Raw genomic sequence first — 27,687 nt, 5'->3', positions numbered from 1 at the left:
TCGAACCCGCGCCCTGCGGGTCAGCAGCCGAGTACCTTAGCCACTAGACCACCGCGGCGGGGCAGCCTAAAGTTATGTCTCTCTGATTTTGAGAGTTGTTGTAATAAAAACAATACAAAACTGCACTAAACCGTGGGCGTCAGCAGGGTGGTGCAAAGGGGGGCACTTGGCCCCCTCAAGCTGTAACAGCACTAGCTCGGAAGCCATGTCAAAACTCCCCTCCTCCTCCGGCGCCTTGACGCAACACAGGTTTGCCCCCTCAAGACCATGCTGCCTACACACAAGCACTTCACAAGGCGATTATGAAGGTGTCAAATTAGCTCGCTCTTTCATGCTCTTTTCAGATCCGTGAAGCAGGAAGTAAACACTTCGAATGGACCTCGCAGCGACGCTTGCTCGGGGAGTCAAAGCGGCTGTCATAGAGTGAAGCCAGGAACGTGTAACGCGTTGTGCCCCGCTCTCGGGAGACGGCAGCAGCAGTAAGTAAGCGCAGAAAGACGAGCCGGCCGTGAGATTTTCGTCGAAGCATCGTTATGCGCAGGCGGCTCCGGGTATAAAACAGTGATGAGTGTGTGCGCCTCCATCGGTGGTGGCAGCTTTCTTGGAGAGAAGGCGGCGTTGACGTATAGGCGAAAGCGAGGAATGAAAAAAAGAAATCGGGCGGGGGCGCACACGCCTGAATAATGGAGCAGCTGCGCCTAAGCGGAGGTGATTATGAAATATTAAACACGGTGGCGGACCTTTTGGCACGGCGACGGGAACGACGCAGTCAGGCTTCCGCTTGTCTATCGATCTGAACTCGAAGAAAAGAATGCAGCGTGCACGGAGAAATATGGAAAAGATAGGCAAGAACGAGAGATAAGCCTGAAAAGAATGGTGTGCTGTGAGCAATACGTAAATGTCACAGTGTTCCTTAGACACTGGTGCTGCCTGGACATCGCTTAAGTATCTTTCGGGGAACCATATGCTACCTTGTACTCGTCCGTAATTGTCCGTGACACTGGCGTCCTTTGTAGAACTGCTTAGGATGAAGAAGCGTGCAATCATTCACGTCGAGCATAGTTGATTCCTCTGCTCATAACATTAAAACTCACAAGCATACGGGGATGATCGGTGGTTTGTCGTGCTAGTGTGCCATGAATTAAGAGAAAGGCGGTGGCGTGGAGGGGGTATATATTTTTCTCCCTTGTAAGCATGTGTCTTTTTCATTCACAAATATACTCCTATCTATCAACTCAAGGAGGAGAGAGCATATCAGGTTGGTATTTTGCCACGCACGTGCTAAGTTCATCATCATATGTGAGATAAATCTTAAAAAAAAAAAACTTACTCGCTCTCACTGAGTGTCTCGCTAGTGATATTCTAAGCATGGCTTTGTCATTGAACGCAATCCTTTGCCTGTCTCGGAAATAGCAGGCTTCATCTCAACAAATGTGCAAGGCACACTAAAAAATAAAAAAAAAAGTGAGGGGGGCGGGTGCCTTTTTTGATTCGTAACAAAACTATGGACTGCTGAAAAGCAGCTCCTTAGCACATAAAACCAGTCCTAATTATCCGAAAAATGCGTGCGATACTAAGTCAGTACTTCGTTTAGCACAATTAATACCTCACTTGTTTAAAAAGCCAAGGAACAATTCAAGAACAAAGCTTATTCGAGAACCACTCGAAAACGACCACGAGAAGATGGAGAAACACAAGCCCTATCTCAGATCATGCACATGTTTTTCTATAGCGTCTAGTAACCGTTCTGAAGGGGTGCGCAGATTACATTTTATTGTGAATCTTTACATACTCGCCTGAACCACCACTTTCCTAAGTACAATTTCTGTCAGACACAGTGCAACGGTACTTGGTTTCGCTAACTGTTTGCGGAGGAAGCCGCATTTTCCCGGAAGTAATCTTGGGAGGCAGTCAGAAAACACCACCGAAAACTCAACAAGAAAAAGTTTCATTTGTTTTCGCCAGTATCTACAGTCGACGCAACATTCTTTCGAGCAGAAACAAACCTATTTATCATCAGTTACTTCTCCTGTTAACCTGATAGCATCCCCATATTAAATTGCAGATGTGGGTAACTTTATAAAAATAATCCTCCGCTCAATAAACGAAACGCTTGCTACATTCACCCTTTCATATCCTTTCAAATAAATGCAACTTGATCACAATTGGAATAGACGTTACTAAAAAGAAAACGAATATTCTATTTCCATCTATTTGTGTATGTATGAGCTTCCCGTATAATATAGCTGCGTAACTAGTCGTCACCAGAAGGAATAGGTAAATTGTCATGACAATAAAAATAAAAGGTCACAGTCCCCATTGCACGCAGTAACATATGCCCAATCATATCTCCGAAAAACTGCTAATGATTGGAATTCGGTGCTTGCATCAGTGACAATTATCACTGACTCCACCAATTTTGAACATATCCTTTAAACAGTCCTTACCTAATTATCGCCTCTTATTTTTTATTTACCAATTACATTCTTTTGCTCATTGCCTTAACCATGTCATAAAAATAAAAATATTGTTGATTCCTTACTTTTCATTATGTTTGATGAAGTTGTATTGTATTTATTCTTGTGCCTCAGTCAGTTGCCATATTTGTGTGACCTATGCTTTGTATTCCTTGTTTTTTCTTTGTTGTACATTGCCCTTTCCATTCTGAAATGTGGTGGTAGCTTGAGAAATAAATAAATAAATAAATAAATAAATGAGTAAATAAAAAGCGGGCTCTCGCCTAAGTGCTAGAACATATCAAACACAATTCTCAGAAGGTTGGTGCGCTAAGGACATTCGTCAATAGTTTTCAGGTTTTGGGTAAGCATGAACAATCGACAGTGCAGTGTACGTCTCTAAAGATCAGATACATCATCCCGTGTGTATGATTAGTCGTGTGCGCAGTTGCTGATATAAATAAAGGCCCTAAACAAAATGTAATGAAAAGCACATTCCAGTAGCATTGATACGGGAAACTGAATCCCAGTCGACGCTGTGGTCACTTTGCCGAATGTATCCCGCCAAAGTGTTTGAAGTATATGCTAGCTAAACATTTCCCCTAACACTTTTTATTACTATAGTTTTGAAGTTATTTTTGTTTTGCTCAAAAAAATCTCGTCATCCTCTTTTGCGTATAGCACAGTTCACCACTTTAGCATAAATAAACCAAATGAAATTAAATTTGCATTTTGGAACTGTCTTAGAAAACAGTCTTGTCACCGCTGACGTTCAGTTTCAAACTTCGTAATATAATACAAAAATAAAATGCTTCTTACCATAGACTTGGAGCGGTAAACGCCAGAGTAACATCGGCTGGCAGCAGTCGCCTCTATTTCTAAAAGAGAAAAGTCTTAGTGCGCAATAATAAAACATGCAGAGTTAGTACTTTAATGTTACGTGCTCTTGACGTGGGGAAATTCTGAAATTTTGTGACATTCGCGTGAAATACAGTGGAAGTGGGTGCGGAGCAAAAGCTTTTGACCAACAGTGGAGGTCTAAAGGCGACAAAGGCTTTCAATCGCAAATTAGGATTTTCTTATCATATTACGCCTACTCATACGTACTAAGAGCACGCAATAAAGGTGTGAAGACTGGCAAATGACAATGCATTCGAGAAAAAAAAACAGTTCATGTGTCTCTAACGACAAAGAAAAAGCTACTGGCTTATCGCTACCAGATTAACGACATCAAGCTAAAACGTGTAGAGAAATACAAATATCTCGGAATACTGTTAACGCCGGATCTGCGATGGTATTCGCTTATCGAACATGTCTCTTCGAGGGCTAGTAAAGCATCGTGCAGTCTCCGGCGTAATATTTACCGGTGTCCCTATGGCATAAAATGCCTAGCTTACAGCACCCTTCTCAGGCAAAATGGTGAGTATTCAAAAATTGTATGAGACCCATAAGTACACAGTCGAGCTACAATAACTTAGCACTACCTTTATATTTATTAAACATCTCTGTCAATATTCTCCTACTGAGCTCTGTGCGCAAGCGCGTCTCGAAAATTAAGAAGCTCAAACAAAGATGATTGAGAGACTAAAATTTCTTGTCTAGTTAATTCACAATCAGTTCAAACTACTCACACAGATTTCTTTCAGCTTAGTAAGCAGGAAAATTTAGGACATCCCCTCTGTACATCATGCCTCTTGGTCCTCGTAATGATAGCTTTAGGTTAAGTTACTTCCCCCCGTGCTATTGAAGGACGGAATATGTTAACTCAATCCTTAATCTGGTGTTATTTGCTAAAGTCATTTGAAGAAAGTCTAAAGCTGCTTTTTAATGCGCAACTTTGTTGTTACATATGGCTTTTAGTGCACTATATTGCTTTAAACTGTCTGTGATGCCGTCTAGCTTTTTTCTTTGCTTTTGAACACGATGTACTTTATTCTGCTTTTTATTTGTACACTTTAGTGTGCCTTTGACATTTCTTTTGTATATTTTATGCTGCTGTTTGCAATCAACCTTGCAAGGTGGCCTGAGATTTTTGTAGCAAATTTTGCCGAAAACACTCTTCTACCTTCCACCCTGTAACGGCTGTCTAAAGGGCTAACAGTATTAATAAACGAATGAAGGCGTGATTGTGAAAATTTGAGACATATCTCACTGTCCCAATGACGGCACATGATAAACAGACAAAGTGGGCGCGTCCAATCCGACCAATCCCGGATAGCCAACGATGAAATTTGAATAGAAACAAATTCAGACCACTTTACGTTTATTGCGACTTAGGAGCGCATTTGGAGTGTCCCGTGAAGCGTAATACATGCCTGCGTGCGAAGTGTCTCCTCATGAAAATAGCAGGTCCGCAGACTGGCAAGTGGGCAAGCTTAACAAGGTCCATACTTCTCAAACTGTCCTAGCGAGTGCTTTAATTATCGACTTGCTGCGACCGTCATTCGTTGTTCAGTCTTATAGGTCGTTTCCAACTAAGCTGCGTGTGTAGCTGCACATGTTTTTCATGCAATTGAGGCTGGCTGCAAGTTTTAGTTGGGTTTGTTAACTCCCTAACCATCATTCGTGCTCTTTTTTTTTCTTCTGGTATTTTCTTAATGAACCTGCAAACTTGACTTGTACTACGAATGCGGTCTGACGAATTGGTATTCCTCAAGGATCGCCTGCGAAGCAAATAAATGCCAGCAACAGAGTCCTTGATTTCGACAAGCTTTCGACGCTGGCTGGGTGCAGGCGTAGGCAGAACGTGATCTCGCGAGCGGTACACGGGCGACAGAACGTCAAACTTTCCACTGTTTTATTTTCCAGTACTGTTTTTTCTTTCCTTCGAATACAAATAGGGGTCAGCGCGAGTCAGCGCTACAGAAGGCGTGCATCAGGATGAGCGATGCGCTGAGTGCGTAACACATACGCTTTGCGCGGTGAAATCAACAAACAGCTGCAGTCTTCAGCATTACAACTCTATGAGGAGCCCTAATTTACCGGCAACAGAGAATTCTAACGCAAACTAATACCGACATTCTACTCGCATCCTGATCAACGTATTTAGAGGCACATCGCTGTTTACACTTTCCTCCATCATTAGTGAAACAGTCGGAGTGCAAGAAATAGGTACAGCGAAGATTACCAAGGAGCAAGGTTAACGAACTAGAATACTTGATTCACCCTGTCACATTAAATAGGAGAGGATGCCAAAATGACATCACCAGAAAATGTTTGCGTTTTATTATCTCTCAGCACCGAAATATGTCGCGTTGCACTTTTCGCCTGTGCTGATACATCAAACCGCGGAAAATGACTGACTACCGATTTCAGCAATAACTTTGTGAAATTACTATTTTGTTGAATTATTAGGAAGGCAAGCATGGCACGTTTTATTCCCCCCCCCCTTTTTTTTTTTTGAAGAACCAGGGCTGCGCAAGTTATGAAGGGGCACTGCTACGCAAAAGTCGGCCCTTTCAAGCCTCTTTTTATCGCGACAAATTCATATTGACAGACACAGCTGAAATATGCTGTGATATGATAGGTACACTATTTCTTTCAGAGTGACAACATCTAACAGTGCTTCACGCTCGGTAGCGACACAGTACCCAAGAGAGAAGATGGAGCATAGCGGATGATAAGTATAAGTAATCGGTTGTTTCGGCATTTCTCTACCTTACGAAATGCTGCTACCGTGGCCCGTATTACAACCCGCGTCATTGAGTTTAACAAAGCAACACCATAAGTCCTAAACTATCACATAGGATTGCGATCACACTTGCTTCATCGCCGCATAGAAGGATCAGGGAAACCAAGTTTCGGGGAAGCAGCCCGAACAAAGCAGCGATTCGCATCGCATTCGGAGGAGAACACAACCACTCGAAAAGGGAGCCGATTCGTCTTTGTGACGTTTCCAAACATGCAAGTATACGAGGACGCACTCGCTCGAGGACCGGACCAACGCCGGGGCCCCGAGCGAAAGTGCATGCGATGCCTTCAGCCCCGGCGTCGCAAAGAAGATCGCGTGCCCCGCGGACCTTCCTATCTGTTCGGTGCGCGTCAGTGGTCCCCGAAGAACCCGAGGGACACCGCCGTTCGCTCGAGGCCGGCGGAGCGATAACGCTCAGCTAACTCGGGCGGGGCGGAGGCCGTACCTCTCTCGGACGGCCAAACTTGAGCACCGCCGAAACAAAAGGGCAAGGAGCTTCGAAGAGGCACACGCCCCGTTCCTCGGGCTGTTTCTTATCGAGAGACAAAGCACGGAGCTTCACTCACCCCGCGCCATCAAAGGCCGCCAGGCGAGTAGTACGCAGTTCACACGCGGTTAACCCGCCTGAGCTGGCTTCCGCGGCGGCGGCTGATTAGTGAAATCAGGCGTGGTTACACGGTCGTGCGCGCGCGTTGCGCGTTGTTCCCGGTTTCTGAACCGCGCGCGCGGTGCATCATTAGCGGCATTCAACGTGCGTAGAGCAAGCGGCCACGTGGTCAGCTTGGAAAGGGCCGTGACTGGCAGGAATCACAATGCGAGACGCCACCGGCGTCTCTTTGTGGCTCAGGATCCGGCGCGGAGCGCACGCTCGTGATTGTTAGCGAGCCTGGATAATGGCACTGTCGTGCTTACTCTTTATTGTTCGCGGGTCATGCCTTTGTTTTGGGGAAACGCCTCGGGCGGCCCCGTGTGTGCGCCTGTGTGTGCGGAGCCAAGGCAGCGAGCAGCGGCAGCGCGGAAGTCTATTCCGCAACCGGGTCTTATCTATTCGCTGCGGCAGGCTGCTTGGACGTTGCAAAACACGCGCGGTTTGTCGGTGCCACCGCTCGTCTGACAATCTCGTCCTTTGTTCCCGGTGAAGAACTGGCTCGTACATTGCGAGACAAGACAAACGATCATGGCGATTAGCCGCGTTGTGTCCCCTGTACCCGCGTAGCGCGGTCACCCGGGCCACGACGCCGAGAATGGTTGCAGAGCTGCGTGAAGCGCCTCAGGAGCCATCGGGAGTTTTGGCTGCTACATCACAACAGCATCGCTGAACCCACACAACTGCCTCGACAGGACGATCCGCTGGAAACAAACGGGCGCGTTTTTTTTTTCTCTCGATTGAACTGACAGCTCGTCAGCGGAGAGAACAAAAACGGCCTATTCACTCTGTTGTTTCCGACCGAATAGCCTTACTGGAAGGGCCCTGCAATGTAGAAATTCACTTTAGGCCTTATAAAGAGCCCGTATCATTATTTTTCTCCTTAAGTTTAAGTAATGATTGATATGTGGGGTTTAACGTCCGAAAACCACCATATGATTATGAGAGACGCCGTAGTGGAGGGCTCCGGAAATTTCGACCACCTGGGGTTCTTTAACGTGCACCCAAATCTGAGCACACGGGCCTTAAATTTAAGTAAGACCCACAACACTTGCAGAATAGGTAAAGTTGTAAATGCATGCATACAGGCGTTAAGTACGGAAGAAAAAAAAAACGACATCACGATGAAACACAACTTACACCCCACCCGAAAACTAAGAGCAATAGACGTTCCTAGAATGAATATAGGGTATTAGTCTTAGTAATAAGCACGAGTAAAGTGGTTATGTTTTGATCGCTTCTATTGGTTGTTTCATTATTTTCGAAGGTTTGAAGGTTTCTTTTATATTTATTAAAAAAACAACTAATGAATTTATGTGATAAAGAAGGAGGTTCCAAAGTAAAAACTCTCAGGGGAACCTCCTATGAACACACGTATAAAAATTCCAAACAAAGATTGACAGCTGAGCATATTATATATATATATATAACGGAAGCAAAAAGGCACGACTAACGAGGAAACACTTTTATTAATCACATACGTTTCGGCTGGTGGGCCAGCCTTCGTCAGTATATATATATATATATATATATATATATATATATATATATATATATATATATATATATATATATATATATATATATATATATATATATATATATAAAATAGCAATAACACACACACATACACACAAAGGCGCGCGCGCAGAGTCACGAAGGGGGGAAATCACCAGACAGGCGCAGACTAATATTTAACAAGAAGAAAAAAAACTACATTGAAGGGCTTGCTTTTTTCAACGTGGTAACTTGGCACGTAAGGTTTTGCAATGCTAAGAGTGAGGGCACGGGTGTGGTTTCCGACTATGGCAGCGAAATGTAAAAAAACAACTCGTATGCTAAAATCTCGATGCATGTTAAGGAATTTTACGTTATCAACATTATTCCGGAGTCGTGTACTCTGCATAAGCTGCACTCCTCGTTTGTTTTTTTTTGTTTTTTTAATGTACAACGCACTGCTCTATCTAATCGGCTACACTGGATCTTATCTTCATTCTGGAACAACTGGAGGTAAGGATGCCAACACTTATTTAATGACTTTTACAACACGGAGGCTGAATACTAGCCAATAAAGGCCATGTATATACCTAGCGCAGACCACAGGAATAGCTAGCGCAACCCTTTGACAACCAGGGTTGATTAAATAACCCAATCTAAGCTCACTTCCGTTTCTTTTTACGTTTATACACAAAGAATAAAAATAGAACAACGGTAGCCGCTGCTGAGGTCGGAGGAAGGACACAACGCAGAATGTCGTTCAAGAAATAACTGCAAGCGCGGCCGCTGGGTGGCTCCCATTCGCCACGCAGAGAAAAAAACAAGATCGCCCATCTGAAAGGCGGATGTAGGCCACGCAGCTTTTTGCAGAACCAATGGGGTGCGCTATTCTGCGTGCCGCGACCGGCAGGCTGTTGACTCGGACGCACTCGTACGGGCGCAAGCCGGCCATTTGAGTTGGCGACGCAGCCGAGAGACGGGCCAGAAAGCCGCGCAGGAAAGCTCTCCACGCTGACCGTGCCGCTGCTCTCAAATGCAATGTCGGCAATGCCAGCACAATAAAGAAATGCCCGCTCAGTCTGCATTCCCATTTGCGTAACGGCCTTTCTGAGGCGCGTTCTCGGCCTAGCGACCCCTGTGCGCGGAGTACGGAACTATTTCTATTAACAATGCATCGGACGGGCGCCCGCTAACGCGCTTCGCCCGAGTACGGAAAATGTGAAGAAAGAGGGCAAACAAATGCAGCATGCAGCCGAGGCTTCGCCGCAAACGAAGTTTCGTGGCAGGAAAGCCGGGAAGCCAATATTTCTTCCGAACTGCCAATCCTGTATTCAAACAATAGTCTTCGGCGACCCACTGTTTGATTGAGCTTTGTGCATGCAGGTCGGCGACTGCATCTTTTCACGATGATGGTGTTTTTTGTTCAGCTGTTACAGCAAAAGAAATCTTTGTAATATAATGGCAGCTTTTTAACAAATTAAAGCGTGCAGTGCGATGAACGATGCTTTAAACAACGCAAATTTTTTTATAAAAAAATAACTTTTGTCGAATTTTGTCCCGACAATCAAACGGACGCGATTTTCAAAACAATTTTTTGTAAGGATCTCAGCAGTTCATTAGGCCACAGTAGTTGAGAAAAAGACGTACGATCTTCTGTACTTGAAACTGCAATAATTGAAATAAAAAAATAATTGCAACTGCAATAAAGAAATAGTTGGTTAGTTTGCTGCATTCGTGTATCTTTGTATTTATGACATTGCAGAAATATTATAAAGCAAATAAGACGTTGTTTTCAGCTAAGCACATTCAAAATTTTGGTGTTCTTGTTTATGTCACTTGCCAGAAATCACAGAATGGCAACTGAACACATGAAAATTACAGAAAGGGTATAGGTGCCAGTGAGATCTAGGGTAACACAATAAAATTTCGTTTTGATATTTATATTGTAAAATTTGATTCTTGCTTTCAGAGATTTCTTCATCTATATTTTCAAATTTTAGCCATTCATAAAAACGTGGATAAATAAAGTAGGTTATGGTACGACATAAGCGACACGTAGATTCACGCAGACAGCTCCAAGTGTTATGGAACTGCTAGAAACAAACTAGCGTGAACGGAACATTGACAGCAGGCGGCAATAAACTGCAGAAACGAAAACGCGTGTGCCCTTTTGTCGTGCGCCAGTGAATGACTAATTTTCCCAATTTCATGCCATTCATTTTTCACGAAGAAGAGAGAACAAATGAGAGAGAAGGAAAGACGGATAAGTCCACAACATCCTGTTTGCTAATATACACGGGGGGACCTGAAAGAGGAGATAGAAAGAAGGAGAGGAAAAAGACAGAAAAAGATAGCACACAACGGCTTGGCTTAGTATTTTCACGACAATTATATCTAACTGACCAGTCATAGCCAAACAAGGTGTCTTAAAGATAAAAGTTATGAAGGGAAACATTTCAAAAATACGTGGTACCTTACTACGCAGTGGAACGCTTAGAATAATCGAACGACAATTTGAATTAAGACACTCGCTCACCCAAGCTTTTCTGTTATAAGGTATGGTTATGTATCTACGAACTCCCAAGAACTGTTTGGGGCTCAATCAAAGAGCGAGAGAGTTCCTCAGAATGATGTGATTGCAAATGATTTCAGTAATTTATGCTAAAAAATGAAGGACACTGTAAATTCCAAAATGTGTTCGGTGAAAAAGTGTGGCCGTTCGACTGAGTATGCTATGTCTTTTTTTTTCACTCCCAGTGGAACGGCACACAAACAAAATGTGCGCGTGTTTTAGTTTTAATATTCAATCAAATCACAAATCGCAAGCGAAACTAATCTGCTTCCGTTTCGTATACGTTCGTATACTCGCGCTTTGCGCATCGTGCAGGCGCCACCCACGTTTCAGCGTTCCTAAGCCTCATAATTGTTCCACGTGAGGGGGAGATGCCACAGCTGGCACCGTGCCAGGTGACCGGACACCGGCCACCACTGGTAAGACATTAAACGCTATCGCCTTTATATTGCGAGCATCGGCTTTGTTCACCACGACCGTTATTTGTCGAACATGTCATTTCTTCCGTATTACAACACCATTTCATTCCTATACTTTTTTTTCTGTAAAGCGTGCACCTCTGTATACATAGTCGTTGTGAGGCAAAGCAAACAAGAAAAACTCAGGTGCGCGTTTGAGTTTTCGATTTCATCTCCTGTGTCCGTGTTTACGTGCTCACTTTTTTTTGGAATGATTAATTACCAACTAGCCTAACTTTTTGCTCCGTTTCGTATACGTTCGTATACTCGCGCTTTGCGCATCGTGCAGGCGCCACCCACGTTTCAGCGTTCCTAAGCCTCATAATTGTTCCACGTGAGGGGGAGATGCCACAGCTGGCACCGTGCCAGGTGACCGGAAACCGGTCACCACTGGTAAGACATTAAACGCTATCGCCTTTATATTGCGAGCATCGGCTTTGTTCACCACGACCGTTATTTGTCGAACATGCCATTTCTTCCGTATTACAACACCATTTCATTCCTATACTTTTTTTTCTGTAAAGCGTGCACCTCTGTATACATAGTCGTTGTGAGGCAAAGCAAACAAGAAAAACTCAGGTGCGCGTTTGAGTTTTCGATTTCATCTCCTGTGTCCGTGTTTACGTGCTCACTTTTTTCTGGAATGATTAAGTACCAACTAGCCCAACTTTTTGCTCCGTTTCGTATACGTTCGTATACTCGCGCTTTGCGCATCGTGCAGGCGCCACCCACGTTTCAGCGTTCCTAAGCCTCATAATTGTTCCACGTGAGGGCGAGATGCCACAGCTGGCACCGTGCCAGGTGACCGGACACCGGCCACCACTGGTAAGACATTAAACGCTATCGCCTTTATATTGCGAGCATCGGCTTTGTTCACCACGACCGTTATTTGTCGAACATGTCATTTCTTCCGTATTACAACACCATTTCATTCCTATACTTTTTTTTCTGTAAAGCGTGCACCTCTGTATACATAGTCGTTGTGAGGCAAAGCAAACAAGAAAAACTCAGGTGCGCGTTTGAGTTGTCGATTTCATCTCCTGTGTCCGTGTTTACGTGCTCACTTTTTTTGGAATGATTAATTACCAACTAGCCTAACTTTTTGCTCCGTTTCGTATACGTTCGTATACTCGCGCTTTGCGCATCGTGCAGGCGCCACCCACGTTTCAGCGTTCCTAAGCCTCATAATTGTTCCACGTGAGGGGGAGATGCCACAGCTGGCACCGTGCCAGGTGACCGGACACCGGCCACCACTGGTAAGACATTAAACGCTATCGCCTTTATATTGCGAGCATCGGCTTTGTTCACCACGACCGTTATTTGTCGAACATGTCATTTCTTCCGTATTACAACACCATTTCATTCCTATACTTTTTTTTCTGTAAAGCGTGCACCTCTGTATACATAGTCGTTGTGAGGCAAAGCAAACAAGAAAAACTCAGGTGCGCGTTTGAGTTTTCGATTTCATCTCCTGTGTCCGTGTTTACGTGCTCACTTTTTTTTGGAATGATTAATTACCAACTAGCCTAACTTTTTGCTCCGTTTCGTATACGTTCGTATACTCGCGCTTTGCGCATCGTGCAGGCGCCACCCACGTTTCAGCGTTCCTAAGCCTCATAATTGTTCCACGTGAGGGGGAGATGCCACAGCTGGCACCGTGCCAGGTGACCGGACACCGGCCACCACTGGTAAGACATTCAACGCTATCGCCTTTATATTGCGAGCATCGGCTTTGTTCACCACGACCGTTATTTGTCGAACATGTCATTTCTTCCGTATTACAACACCATTTCATTCCTATACTTTTTTTTCTGTAAAGCGTGCACCTCTGTATACATAGTCGTTGTGAGGCAAAGCAAACAAGAAAAACTCAGGTGCGCGTTTGAGTTTTCGATTTCATCTCCTGTGTCCGTGTTTACGTGCTCACTTTTTTTGGAATGATTAATTACCAACTAGCCTAACTTTTTGCTCCGTTTCGTATACGTTCGTATACTCGCGCTTTGCGCATCGTGCAGGCGCCACCCACGTTTCAGCGTTCCTAAGCCTCATAATTGTTCCACGTGAGGGGGAGATGCCACAGCTGGCACCGTGCCAGGTGACCGGAAACCGGTCACCACTGGTAAGACATTAAACGCTATCGCCTTTATATTGCGAGCATCGGCTTTGTTCACCACGACCGTTATTTGTCGAACATGCCATTTCTTCCGTATTACAACACCATTTCATTCCTATACTTTTTTTTCTGTAAAGCGTGCACCTCTGTATACATAGTCGTTGTGAGGCAAAGCAAACAAGAAAAACTCAGGTGCGCGTTTGAGTTTTCGATTTCATCTCCTGTGTCCGTGTTTACGTGCTCACTTTTTTCTGGAATGATTAAGTACCAACTAGCCCAACTTTTTGCTCCGTTTCGTATACGTTCGTATACTCGCGCTTTGCGCATCGTGCAGGCGCCACCCACGTTTCAGCGTTCCTAAGCCTCATAATTGTTCCACGTGAGGGCGAGATGCCACAGCTGGCACCGTGCCAGGTGACCGGACACCGGCCACCACTGGTAAGACATTAAACGCTATCGCCTTTATATTGCGAGCATCGGCTTTGTTCACCACGACCGTTATTTGTCGAACATGTCATTTCTTCCGTATTACAACACCATTTCATTCCTATACTTTTTTTTCTGTAAAGCGTTCACCTCTGTATACATAGTCGTTGTGAGGCAAAGCAAACAAGAAAAACTCAGGTGCGCGTTTGAGTTTTCGATTTCATCTCCTGTGTCCGTGTTTACGTGCTCACTTTTTTTGGAATGATTAATTACCAACTAGCCTAACTTTTTGCTCCGTTTCGTATACGTTCGTATACTCGCGCTTTGCGCATCGTGCAGGCGCCACCCACGTTTCAGCGTTCCTAAGCCTCATAATTGTTCCACGTGAGGGGGAGATGCCACAGCTGGCACCGTGTCAGGTGACCGGAAACCGGTCACCACTGGTAAGACATTAAACGCTATCGCCTTTATATTGCGAGCATCGGCTTTGTTCACCACGACCGTTATTTGTCGAACATGCCATTTCTTCCGTATTACAACACCATTTCATTCCTATACTTTTTTTTCTGTAAAGCGTGCACCTCTGTATACATAGTCGTTGTGAGGCAAAGCAAACAAGAAAAACTCAGGTGCGCGTTTGAGTTTTCGATTTCATCTCCTGTGTCCGTGTTTACGTGCTCACTTTTTTCTGGAATGATTAAGTACCAACTAGCCCAACTTTTTGCTCCGTTTCGTATACGTTCGTATACTCGCGCTTTGCGCATCGTGCAGGCGCCACCCACGTTTCAGCGTTCCTAAGCCTCATAATTGTTCCACGTGAGGGCGAGATGCCACAGCTGGCACCGTGCCAGGTGACCGGACACCGGCCACCACTGGTAAGACATTAAACGCTATCGCCTTTATATTGCGAGCATCGGCTTTGTTCACCACGACCGTTATTTGTCGAACATGTCATTTCTTCCGTATTACAACACCATTTCATTCCTATACTTTTTTTTCTGTAAAGCGTTCACCTCTGTATACATAGTCGTTGTGAGGCAAAGCAAACAAGAAAAACTCAGGTGCGCGTTTGAGTTTTCGATTTCATCTCCTGTGTCCGTGTTTACGTGCTCACTTTTTTTGGAATGATTAATTACCAACTAGCCTAACTTTTTGCTCCGTTTCGTATACGTTCGTATACTCGCGCTTTGCGCATCGTGCAGGCGCCACCCACGTTTCAGCGTTCCTAAGCCTCATAATTGTTCCACGTGAGGGGGAGATGCCACAGCTGGCACCGTGCCAGGTGACCGGACACCGGTCACCACTGGTAAGACATTAAACGCTATCGCCTTTATATTGCGAGCATCGGCTTTGTTCACCACGACCGTTATTTGTCGAACATGTCATTTCTTCCGTATTACAACACCATTTCATTCCTATACTTTTTTTCTGTAAAGCGTGCACCTCTGTATACATAGTCGTTGTGAGGCAAAGCAAACAAGAAAAACTCAGGTGCGCGTTTGAGTTTTCGATTTCATCTCCTGTGTCCGTGTTTACGTGCTCACTTTTTTTTGGAATGATTAATTACCAACTAGCCTAACTTTTTGCTCCGTTTCGTATACGTTCGTATACTCGCGCTTTGCGCATCGTGCAGGCGCCACCCACGTTTCAGCGTTCCTAAGCCTCATAATTGTTCCACGTGAGGGGGAGATGCCACAGCTGGCACCGTGCCAGGTGACCGGACACCGGTCACCACTGGTAAGACATTAAACGCTATCGCCTTTATATTGCGAGCATCGGCTTTGTTCACCACGACCGTTATTTGTCGAACATGTCATTTCTTCCGTATTACAACACCATTTCATTCCTATACTTTTTTTTCTGTAAAGCGTGCACCTCTGTATACATAGTCGTTGTGAGGCAAAGCAAACAAGAAAAACTCAGGTGCGCGTTTGAGTTTTCGATTTCATCTCCTGTGTCCGTGTTTACGTGCTCACTTTTTTTTGGAATGATTAATTACCAACTAGCCTAACTTTTTGCTCCGTTTCGTATACGTTCGTATACTCGCGCTTTGCGCATCGTGCAGGCGCCACCCACGTTTCAGCGTTCCTAAGCCTCATAATTGTTCCACGTGAGGGGGAGATGCCACAGCTGGCACCGTGCCAGGTGACCGGACACCGGTCACCACTGGTAAGACATTAAACGCTATCGCCTTTATATTGCGAGCATCGGCTTTGTTCACCACGACCGTTATTTGTCGAACATGTCATTTCTTCCGTATTACAACACCATTTCATTCCTATACTTTTTTTTCTGTAAAGCGTGCACCTCTGTATACATAGTCGTTGTGAGGCAAAGCAAACAAGAAAAACTCAGGTGCGCGTTTGAGTTTTCGATTTCATCTCCTGTGTCCGTGTTTACGTGCTCACTTTTTTTTGGAATGATTAATTACCAACTAGCCTAACTTTTTGCTCCGTTTCGTATACGTTCGTATACTCGCGCTTTGCGCATCGTGCAGGCGCCACCCACGTTTCAGCGTTCCTATGCCTCATAATTGTTCCACGTGAGGGGGAGATGCCACAGCTGGCACCGTGCCAGGTGATCGGACACCGGCCACCACTGGTAAGACATTAAACGCTATTGCCTTTATATTGCGAGCATCGGCTTTGTTCACCACGACCGTTATTTGTCGAACATGTCACTTCTTCCGTATTACAACACCATTTCAATCCTATACTTTTTTTTCTGTAAAGCGTGCACCTCTGTATACATAGTCGTTGTGAGGCAAAGCAAACAAGAAAAACTCAGGTGCGCGTTTGAGTTTTCGATTTCATCTCCTGTGTCCGTGTTTACGTGCTCACTTTTTTTTGGAATGATTAATTACCAACTAGCCTAACTTTTTGTCATTCAAAGTACTAGTTATTCTACTTGGAATACACATACTTACAAAAAAAAAGACATAGCTAACATTTTTTTTGGAGTAGGAGTGGGTGGGGGAAACAATTTTTACATGATCATGCGTATGTTTGCATGCGGTTGTGCCTAAATACAAATTCGAACATTAAAACTTTTACGCAAAAGAAAGGACTAAAGTCAGCGCCCCCCCCCCCCCCTCTCATGCTCTGGCTACGTCAATGCTTACCAAGTATACCCCTGCATCGTTCGTGAACCAAACATGCCCGAGAAGGTATGAATACAATGAATTCATTAAAATCAACTTGCGAAGTGAAATACATCTGTAATCATTCCGTTAGCACAAGTTAAGAGATTCGCGCTAAATCAGCCCTCCCAGAATGTCACCGCAATACATTGCCAATTCGGTGGATATCACCTGAGTTCGCAAAAAGAAAAAAAAATACATCACATTCTATGGGCTTACATGAAGAAGATCACAGCTGAAATTTTTACCGCGAACAATCTTGCGAGAAAGCAGCACCTGCGTAGCGACCTGATGGTTGGGACTAAAACAAAGAAAAAACCCCGAATAGCATTGTTTACTATGAAATACAGGCAGCAAACACTAGAAGCCTGCTTCGGTAAAATCCCCCAGACGCTCCCAGCTTAAAAAGAACCGATCTGTCTTCTCATCGATGCTTGCATGAAGCATGCTTCTCGCACACTCCAGCTTTTGTTGTTGTGACTCTGTGAGTGGATAAACGGAGTAACACAGAGAGCTGGGATGTGGAAAGAGCCTTCATTGTACTGTTCTCGCGTGCTTTTTTCACCTTTTTTTCCTGTTCGTTCCTTCAGAAAGGTGCAATTGGCAAGAGTATCCCGTGAGTGCGCAAAGACCATCGATCGTCTGACGCGAGACCGGTATATAAGAGCACCATTCTAGCTTCGAAGCAAGATTGGCCCTGCTGCTTCTCGCGCTGGTAATGTATGGATGCACCGGTTGCACGATTATAAAGCTTATTCCAGGTGCGTTTGGATAACCCGACGACCTGTGCGCAGTACGACCTCCATTTGAAAAACTAACGGAATGCGGAGATGGCACATTCGCCGCAAATGAAACCCTAGAGACCATTTCAAACTAAAGAGCTGCTAAGTCGTTGACGAGATGTTAGAAAAGTGTTGCAAAACCTCTTAGTAAAAAAGGAGCATGATTATGTAGATTCAAAAATAAGGAAATACCACGATCACGTTCGCTGCGACTGGCAGCGATGAAATGCTTTGCTTTGGTGGAATAGTATGGCTATTTTATTCATGTTGTTGTCGGAAGGCTTATTCAAGCACTTAAAGCGACCAAAAAGACTTGGAACTCTGAGTGTGCCAATACTTCGCCTATAGGTGCCACCAGAGTCCTTCAATAGTTTTACTGGTTGTGATGCTTCGGCGAAAGTTTGATATAGAGACAGGAGCAACCGCTAGGGGCACCCTCGCCCACGCAGGGGCATCGGAGTGGCCGCAGTGCGGCAATAGTACAGCACGCGCCGGAGCTGTGAAACGTTATTAAATGTAGCCGTTAAGGTTGAATACGCCTTCAGATTGATGGTAGCGTCGAGGAAATACGGGAAAGCTCTATTACAGTGGAACTTGGCGCCGAATGAGGCCTTGAAACTATAAATTCGATGGCATGCTGATTCCGCTTTAAGATATGCTACCGCTTTAAAACATGTTTTTTTTTCCTGAGGCATCTAGTGAACATTTGCGTACAATCCAGAGTTCTTCAACAACTTTGGTGGTTCTTAACGTGTCGCGGAAGTGCAGTGGTTACAACTTTTGACAGTGCATATCCAACCTACCAGGCTATAAGACATTCGGTGTTTATATATATGAAGATACATGTCTTAAAATTGCCTCGCACCTATTATACCAACGGCCACTTTGAATGAATCAGTGCTTTTAATTTAGCAAGTGGTCAGTATCATGCAATACTTCATGTGACGTTTGCCTTATTCACGTGTTTTTTTGTGTGTTAAATTATCTCTACAGTGCCATAGCGCATTCTAAGTTCGATTGCCCGTGCAATGTAGTTTCTCGGTCCTTTACTCTGCTGTGTAGCTTACTCATGCTGTGTTTTCCCGGTCCTTCTTTACTGTTTTCACTGTAAAAGCGAAATCCTAACACAATTTACAAAAAAAAACAAATACTTTTATTATGAAACGGTTGTCTATGCTCAGGTACTGTCAAACTGAAACTGATCTAATGAACTTAAAAGAAAAACGATGTAAAAAACAATGCATGAAAGAGAAGAGAAGAAAACAAAAAAGGGCAAAGAAATTGAAAGAAAACGGGAAAAAGAAAAAGAATGAAAAAGAGAAAGAAGGAGAAAAAGTCAAAAGAAAAGATACAGAAGACAAAAAACGTAGAATTTCGCTACATGAATGAAAAAAGACAACAAAGCGAGAACACAAAAAAGGTAAAAACAAAAAAGAAAAAAAGCTCAAGACAGAAAATAAAAGACCTTGAAAAAGGAAGAGGGAAAAAGAGAGAACTAAAAAAAAGAAAGAACAATGTTGAAACAAAAATTGTGAAGACTGTGTACATCGAACTCACGAAGGGTAAAAGTCGAACAATTACCAAGAACCATCTCTCACAATTCAAAATTTTCTTCCTCAGAATTAGAATAACGCAATAATATCTGCGAAGTTTAGGAAAAATTCTAATGAATACTTACAAGTCAACCACTCATAATTTAAATAACTCGACAATATGTCACCCTTCAAATCCGCTAAATATTATTATATATAAAAAAGAAACAAAAATCCAAGAATAATTCCACCTCTACGTATATACTCCGCATCTACTACTAGGAAGAATTATTGAAACTAACATGCAAACCAACTTGACTCTAACGGGGCAAGGGAGGGGCGGGGGCAGTACCTAAAAGTTTTACAGAGTACTCATTTCGGAAGGGAAGTTTAAATGAATAAACATTTCTATCGGGCCAGTTGGTATGAATCCGTCTTGGTAGGAAGCACACAACTTTTAAACAGGAACAGAAGGCACAAACGCGTGTGTCTTGCGCTCTTGTGTAAAAATTGTGCGCTTCCTCCCAAGTAAGTTTAAATCAACAGGCAACTCCTTATCTCGCAACAAACAAGAAAAACAAGAACACCAAGACAGCCCCATCAAGATGCGCATCGCAAGAATTCAACACTGAAGATTAAATTCGGCTAAACATGTCAGCAGCGAGAACAACATTGTAAACCAACCTAAGTGCTTTTCTTTTTTTTGTCCGGTTTGACTGGGGGTGGATCGAGTCCGCTTCTCCTGCACATCCTTCCACCTCTAAATTTCACTTGGCCCTGCCCCGTTCAGTTTTCTTTTCTAACAGGAGTGTCGGCCAGCGTCACCTGAAGTGCTTTTGGCGAACATGGAACCATCTTTTTCTTTTCTCTGGTAGCATCACGTATAATGTGAACCTATTATTATTATTATTATTATTATTATTATTATTATTATTATTATTATTATTATTATTATGTCCAACAAAAAATGAGTCCTTGTATTTACTCTCATTGCTTTCAAGTGGTATGTGCGAGGTTATATTGATCAGATGACCGCTCACAGTAAATGTGCTACGTGGCGCCCACAGAAAAAAAAAGTAAGATTTTCTCACACTTGTCATAGTGGCAACTGATGCTATCACGCCCAAATGGACATTCAGACGCTTCAGAGTGTATGAGGAGGATGACCGCCACCATAGCTCAGTGATAAAGCATCGGGTGCGTTATTGAAAGATCGCAGGTTCGGATCCTACCAGTGGCATGTTTTGTTTTCGTCCACTTTTCATTGGTGAGATTTACCTTTCATCTACTTCACATATCATTCCCTATACTTTCCTTGACAGCATTCTCTGTCACTTCTTATTGATATTGTTACGTAAACTCAAAGTTAGTGCCTAGCATGACTTACTTTTTCGGTAGTTAGCTTCCTTCTTGGGACAGGTTGCTTTAGCCCTTTGCATAAAGCTTAAAAGTTTACACGCAATGTGTTAACAGGTTGCAATGATAAAGAACTTAGCGTTTCGAAGCTGCGCCAAGGGTTATACATAGGGCATCATGTTGGGGAGCTAATAATGAATCGTTAGCTTCTTTCAGTATTCGTGGCACGATATGGTTGCTCCCTGTCTCGAGGGAAGTCGTGTCCCCTACGGTCTCAACCTTAACCGCAGAAAGGGGCAAGTGGCGAGAGAGTGAGTGCAAGTGGCGAGAAGGGGGCGAGACCCTGCATAACGAGGCCTCCTCAGCGGATCACTTAACTCGCTTCTCGCTCTGTCGCAGCCACACTGGACGACTTCCGGAGCTCTCGTGCCGCGACAACGTGCTGTCGTCCGCGTTCCCGCGCGAGCGATGATCGCAGCCGCTATCGGCACCTCACAGGCCCGCGCTGCCACCGACGACCGTGGAACGAGGCGCCCTCGGGTGGAAGTCGTTCCTTTTTTTTTTTTTTTTGCGATAACGCTGAGAGAGAGTGGTCGTTTAAAAATAGCAGTACAATCACTCGAGCCTGCGAGAAGTTTCGAGGGCCGAAGTAACCGCTTTGAATGGGTAGGGGCCACAGTCCGTAAATACACCGATGCGAGAGACAGAAATATGATCCACATTTTAGCAGGATTCATGCCTCGAGATTTCAACGATCATTTTCGCAATTGGTAATGCTATATTGGTGCAGAATAGTTTTAGAAATGAACGACAAAGCGTCTCACGACGGCTCAAAGATAACTTCGGTACTCTGCTGGTGGACGTCACCTCGCTTTTCATTTTATATTTTATGAGGTGTTCAGTCATTATAGTAATTTTTTTTTCACCAGCCCCAGTTTCTGCAGAGTTATCGGAATGTTCAACGCTTCTGTCAAAACGTGCTGCTCAGATAAAGCGTGATCGTGGTGTACTTCATGGTGTAAAATATTCGTGAAGCGTTGCGACGTCCACCTTTGAACATTTTACTTATAATAACAATTGTTTAACGCTGGAATGGGACGAGGTCGAATAAGCAGGACTTAGCACACGAGCTAACTTTAAACGAACCCTTTAGTCCCGCCGCGGTGGTATAGTGGCTAAGGTACTCGGCTGCTGAACCGAAGGTCGCGGGTTCAAATCCCGGCTGCGGCAGCTGCGTTTCCGATGCAGGCGGAAATGTCGTAGGTCCGTGTGCTCAGATTTGGGTGCATGTTAAAAAACCCCAAATGGTCGAAATTTCCGGAGCCCTCCACTACGGTGTCTCTCATAATCATATGGTGGCTTTGGGGTGTTAAACCCTACACATCAATCAAACCCTTTGGGCACAAACTCGGTTGTTCGAGAACACGTGCACTTGCCCTGGCTCGCGTGTTGCAGCCTCGCGCTTAGCAAGGAAAGGGGGGAGCAATGTGCGCGTGCCTCATGAAAGGCGAGCACACAGCGTATTGAATTTACCCATCGCAAAGAAGAAGTGCGCGTGACCACAAAACTGCGAGCGAAGCAGTCCCAGCGCGGCGACGACCGCCGGTACCGCTGTGTCACGCAGCTGCATGCGTAGCTGCCAGAAAACGCTGCCATCGATCTCGACCCACCTCGCACGTGCTAGAGGCGCGGCCGTATAGCACCTCCCCCCCCACTTCTTCGGCCCCGCCGGCGCGGCGGTTAGGTTCGCTTATTTCGGAAGCGAGTCGCGTTTTGTTTCCTCGTGCGGGATTCCAATGGGTGCGCCGAATCCGATAGAGAAAAGTGCCTGCGTACGCTCGCATTCGTATACGGCGCTCGCTGTGCAACCACGACGGCTGCGAGCCACCGGTGAACAATTTTCGGAGTTGGCGGCGGCTGTTGGCGTCCATACTTCGCGCCCCTTCTCTCGCTCTCTCCCCAAGCACCAGTGGCGACGAGGCGGGGCGGCGGCGCAATTGAAAACGCAATCGACGTGCCTGTGGTCCCACCGCGACCGGGATCGCTGACGCCACCGCGGCTACAGAGATAAACGCGGGTAACAATAATAAAAAAAATAGGCGCAAAGGGATAAAATAAAGGGAGCGTGGCGCTATAGCGCTGACAGGAAAAACACACGCTCCGCGTCGGGCCACCGACGCCGTGAATACCAACGTGATGCACCGGTTCTTTCTCTCTCCTCCGCCCATTCCCTGCCTCTGCAGCTACGCTGGGATACGTGGCTCGCTATCGCACGCATTGCATACGCTCTGCAGGCCCGCTCGCGGTTGTGGAATGCGCTGGCGACACCAAACCAACTGGTGGCGGCGAGAACCTTTCTTTCTTGTCTTTAATATCCGCCTGACATTGCTTTTATCGGGCTAGCCTGCCCGCCGGCAGTCCAGGTTTGCTTTACACAGAGAGCTGGCAGAGCATGCGGCGGTAGATGCTACCGCATTGCCAGCAAAACGGCGGCCATCATTTGAGAGGCTACGGCAGCAGCAAACGCCCCTTAGTGCCTATACCAGGAACCACTCGTAGTGGAGGGATATAACGTTGTGCTGACGTCACGGCACTGCTGTTTGCGGCATTTCCTTACTTCAGAGGCTACTATTTTTAAACCATGGATTAAGTATTAGCATAAGTGCCGAGTTTATGCGAGGCCTGGTTATGTGTCCTGTAGTGTGTACGTGTTCGTTTTTTTAGATACTGATTTTGATTTACATAAATCAATGTTCTCAACTGGTTTTTGAATGACACTTCTCGGCTCATGCCACGCGGGTATCTCGTAAAAAAACAAACTGCCTAGAAGAATTTTGGTGTTGCTAAAGTACATGTAAATTTATCACTTCTTCCGGGCTAATAACATTCGATGATATAATTATAATATTTGTGCAAGTATAGATGCAAAGTCCAGCAAGCAAACGCCAGAAATATATGGAAGCCTTGTGTATTACCAAACTGAGCTTCTAACATTTGAGTATCTCAATTGAGTATCGTGAGTGTCACTGACCGGAAGAACATTGCGTCAGTGAGTGCAATGACCCATCGGCGACAGCGTGTTCTTGGCTGGTGCTATGGTGGGTGATGCGGAGTGTGTGATTGGTTTCAACGAAGAAGGAGGAGCCGAACTGAGGGGTTGAAATGACAGTGTTAAGTGAAAGAAAAGTCTCTGGGTCATGTAGTGATATCTCATCCACCACGCTCGTGGATCGCTGAACTCTTAACTTCTTATATGATATAAATAGTTGTGTAAAAAATATCAGTAAAACAGCTTGTTTTTCGTTTGCCCAACTTCCCAGCATCATTTCCCGTACCCGGATACTCAATATCCTATATACCAAGCGGCGGTGAACTCGGAACAACAACGTGAATCAGGCATGCGTCACAAGTTATTGAGACTAAGGAAGTGAGTGAGACAAGTTAGGCAATCCAGAAAGATAATGAGACTAAGAACAGCAACAAGCTCTATTTGCAATGAGAAAATGTAAAATATGGAGACTAGGAATGAAAACATGTAACTTTATCCCTTTGTATATGGCGCATCTTCCTGCTCAAAACACGAAAGTTACGTAGAGGATCAGGTATGATAAGGCATCGTATATTTTAGCAATACAGGTTGTTTTTTGTAGCGAGATCTAGAATGAGTTGCAACCGGCAAGAGTGGCCCTGCCACGCCTGAAAACAGATAACATTACGTTTTTCTTTAGACAGAAAACTAACTTATAAGGCATGACAACGGGCATTTTTATCATTTCGCTTGCATACATATTCACGCAATTAAAATTTCTATAATTTGATATTGTTTAGAAACGTAACACTTCTTTCATTTATTGTTTCAGTAATTTTGGGAAACAGTGCCAATGAGACAGGACCTTTACAATTAAATTATTTCGTAACACCTCCAGTTCTTTCATTAGATAGGAATATGCTATTATTACGGAAACAAATATTCTCCGAATCACCAGGCGCAAGTGGCATCATACAAATGCTACGCTTCTGTAAGATATCTTAGTTTTCGTAAATGTTGTCTTTCTATGGCTGGCGAAAATTTGACTTGGTGTCCTTTTGGGCTTGTTTGCAGATGGACGCCTTTTTTATCCATCTTTGAGATCATCGTGGATTAGTCTTTGAGAGTTAATCGCATTATAGTTGACACAATCTCGATAATAACATCAAGAAGTTCTTCTCAATGTTTCAAAAATACGAAAACTAGACAAACAGGTATAGAGATAATTAGGTTCCTTGTATAAGAAAACCGCACGGCCTTTGAAGTTCTAGAAGCTTTCCCAGATGAGCAGTTGCTTTCGAATGTTGCACCTTGGGAGGCACTCCCTCTCTTCATACTGCATTCGTATTCTGCAGTCGTGAGGTTTTCGGCTGATTGATGAGTTCACAAATGCGATCTTCGCTTGAAAAGTGATGTCCGTAGACGTAGTATACGAACAGACAGGGAATCAATGCTGTCTTCTCGTATTTTTGAGAAAAGTTTGAAGATGAAGAATGATTCTCGTTCCCGGATAAGCAACATCCTATACCAATGAAGGAGTTGTGAAGATAAGAGAATGGGGCAGATTATTCTTGGGCACCAATTGCGCAAGTCGAAACAATATACTGTTTTTAATTTTTTTTTATATTGGAGGCTGAAAGTGATAGCCAGTAGCGACTGAAGGAACCAGTTTTTCTTATTTCAGAGGTTGTCAGTAAAAAAAAATAGTAATGTGACATGCCTCACCGCTTAAAATAGATCTTCAGCGCTACTGCATGACAAATTGTGTCCATGCGTGCACGCTCGAACTAGCCGCTCACGTTCGGATTCAGATTTTTTCTTTTGCAAAGGCTGACAATACCTTTCATTTTAGCTTTCGCTAAAACGAAATTTCGGTGAAGTTTGTCACTATGACAAGCTGTACTACGTTTTTGGCGTTTTCAGAGAACGTCGACTCACACTCTCTCATGTAACAGATGAACGACATTATTGCGACTGCATTATGGTCCTCCTGTCATTTTATGATTAATATTTACCTGAACGTTTTAGTCGTACCACAGTCTTCGGTGAATGGAATTCGCCTGTCAGACCATTTAGGCAAGTCAAGGTTTGCACCTCTTCTATGTTAAGGTTTGCACCTCTTCTAAGAAGTGCACCTCTTCTACCACGCGTGGGACGTAATAGGCAAACTTTAAGGATTAAACGAGGCTTTAATGGTCTGCTTCTGAGTTCACGTGCCACATGACGTCCCCATTAGAAAAGCCATCACTTGTCGAATGATACAGGCGTGAGTGGCTTAGGCTAACGTTAGCGCTTCTGTAGAGTGGGCTGTATCCACCATGCATATAAAAATACCCACGAAAGAGTGACCGCCATTGAAGCGGCGTGTTGACAGTGCATCGCACTTTAACGCCAGAAAGTTTGGTTAAGGTTTATTCAACGAAAAACTTACTTTTGTCTTCTTTATATTCCAGTTTTTATGTTATGTTTGCGAGTAAGTTAAAGAAATATTGTTGAAGCATTTGTTTCAAGTCCGGTACAGATTCGCTATTCCAGAAGATGGTGCGTGGAAGCCGAGAAGGAATTCTCAGCTCAGTAGCTTTTAATCCAGCTGGATTACAACCTGCAGCAGTTCTGGGTCACGTTGAGTTCTGGATCACCAGCCATCGAGCTCGTGAGCGTTATTCCAAACTTGTTACAATAATGTAGTTCTTCAAGACGTTCGCTGGTGCACGCGCGCCTCCCTATAGACGTAGCTTGCCGAATTGATATTGAACGAGGCATATGTGCTGCTACTGTGGCAGTGCGAACAGTTAATATTATACAGCATGATCCACCAGCTGGACAAATAAGCCAACTTGGCAGCCGAAACCTATGACGCTTGGTAGTAAGATAGTTTGTTTTTTGTAGACTGTATTTTCTGTCAAGTACGCTGTTTCTTCGAAATAACTAACGATATATATCGTTGAACCTTCTTCGTTTATGCCCTCTTTCGGGGCAAAAGGGTAGTGATAAGAGTCACGTACCGGCTGTGACGCGAACGTCCCTGCTGCCGATGATGCCGAAACTGTTGGATGCCTCGCAGCGGTAGCTGGTAGCATGTACGTCGGGTCGGTACTGGTCAACGCCGAAGGGCGGGAACACCAGTGAGCCATCGGGCCGCAGCTGCCGCAGGCCGGGCAGCTCGGTGACGGGTGCGCCGCTGTCCGCTTTGCGCCACGTGACCGTGGGAGGCGGAGAACCACCCGCCGAGCACGGCACGACGGCGCCCGTGCTGTTCAAGAAGGGAACCCAGCCGGGAGGCTCCTCCTTGAAGAACAGTGGTGGCGCTGAAATGGCAAGAAAACGGCAGCTTTGTATAGGTGTGGGCAACTGCTGAGCGAGACACAGTGTTCCAAATGAACAAAATGGGTGTCAAAAAACGTCATAATAGAGGATTCCAGACCCCTGTCATTACCATGAAATCGCACTGCTGCGTGTGGGGGTATCATGGTGTGCCGATTTGTGCAATTATATACAGAGGTGCTCGGGTGGCACGTTACACACTGGTGCAATTCGTTGAAGATACCATAAGTATCATATTCATACGATCGGTACATTTAAAGGACCCTAAACAACCTCTGAAAATGGAAAGAGCGAGTGTGATATACTCTCCTGACGTTTCTCATTCTTTCCGAGCGCTTTTTCATAACCGGCACGCTGATTCACGGGACATCATTTGGGAGCAAGATCTCGATTTATCCATATAATGAATGATGTATGCCACGAGTAGTTTCCTAGGACACAACAAAGCAGAAAACTGGGCGAGTTGCTACAAATTCATTGTTACCGAAGGGCGCGCACAAATAGACATAGAGAAAACACGACACAAGCGCTTAATTTCAAATTAAATTTAATGAAGAAAACGAAAAAAATTGACGTAGGCTACCACGCATGCGCCAATACGCAGAAAGAACATAATTTATAGACACACGTCTCACATTGCCTATTAAGTATCCTGACAACGTGACGT

The 27,687-nt window shown here is 44.6% G+C and overlaps 1 pseudogene; it reads right to left on the bottom strand.

Annotated features, from left to right (window-relative positions):
- Positions 1–27,166, bottom strand: part of LOC142775020 (cell adhesion molecule Dscam1-like) — a 429,006-nt pseudogene extending 401,840 nt beyond the window's left edge.
- Positions 27,167–27,687: the final 521 nt, after the last annotated feature.

Source organism: Rhipicephalus microplus, chromosome X, assembly GCF_043290135.1.
Source record: "Rhipicephalus microplus isolate Deutch F79 chromosome X, USDA_Rmic, whole genome shotgun sequence".
In the NCBI taxonomy this organism is placed as follows: domain Eukaryota; kingdom Metazoa; phylum Arthropoda; class Arachnida; order Ixodida; family Ixodidae; genus Rhipicephalus; species Rhipicephalus microplus.
Note: the sequence above shows the minus strand (reverse complement) of the source record. Positions and strands in the feature narration are given on the sequence as shown.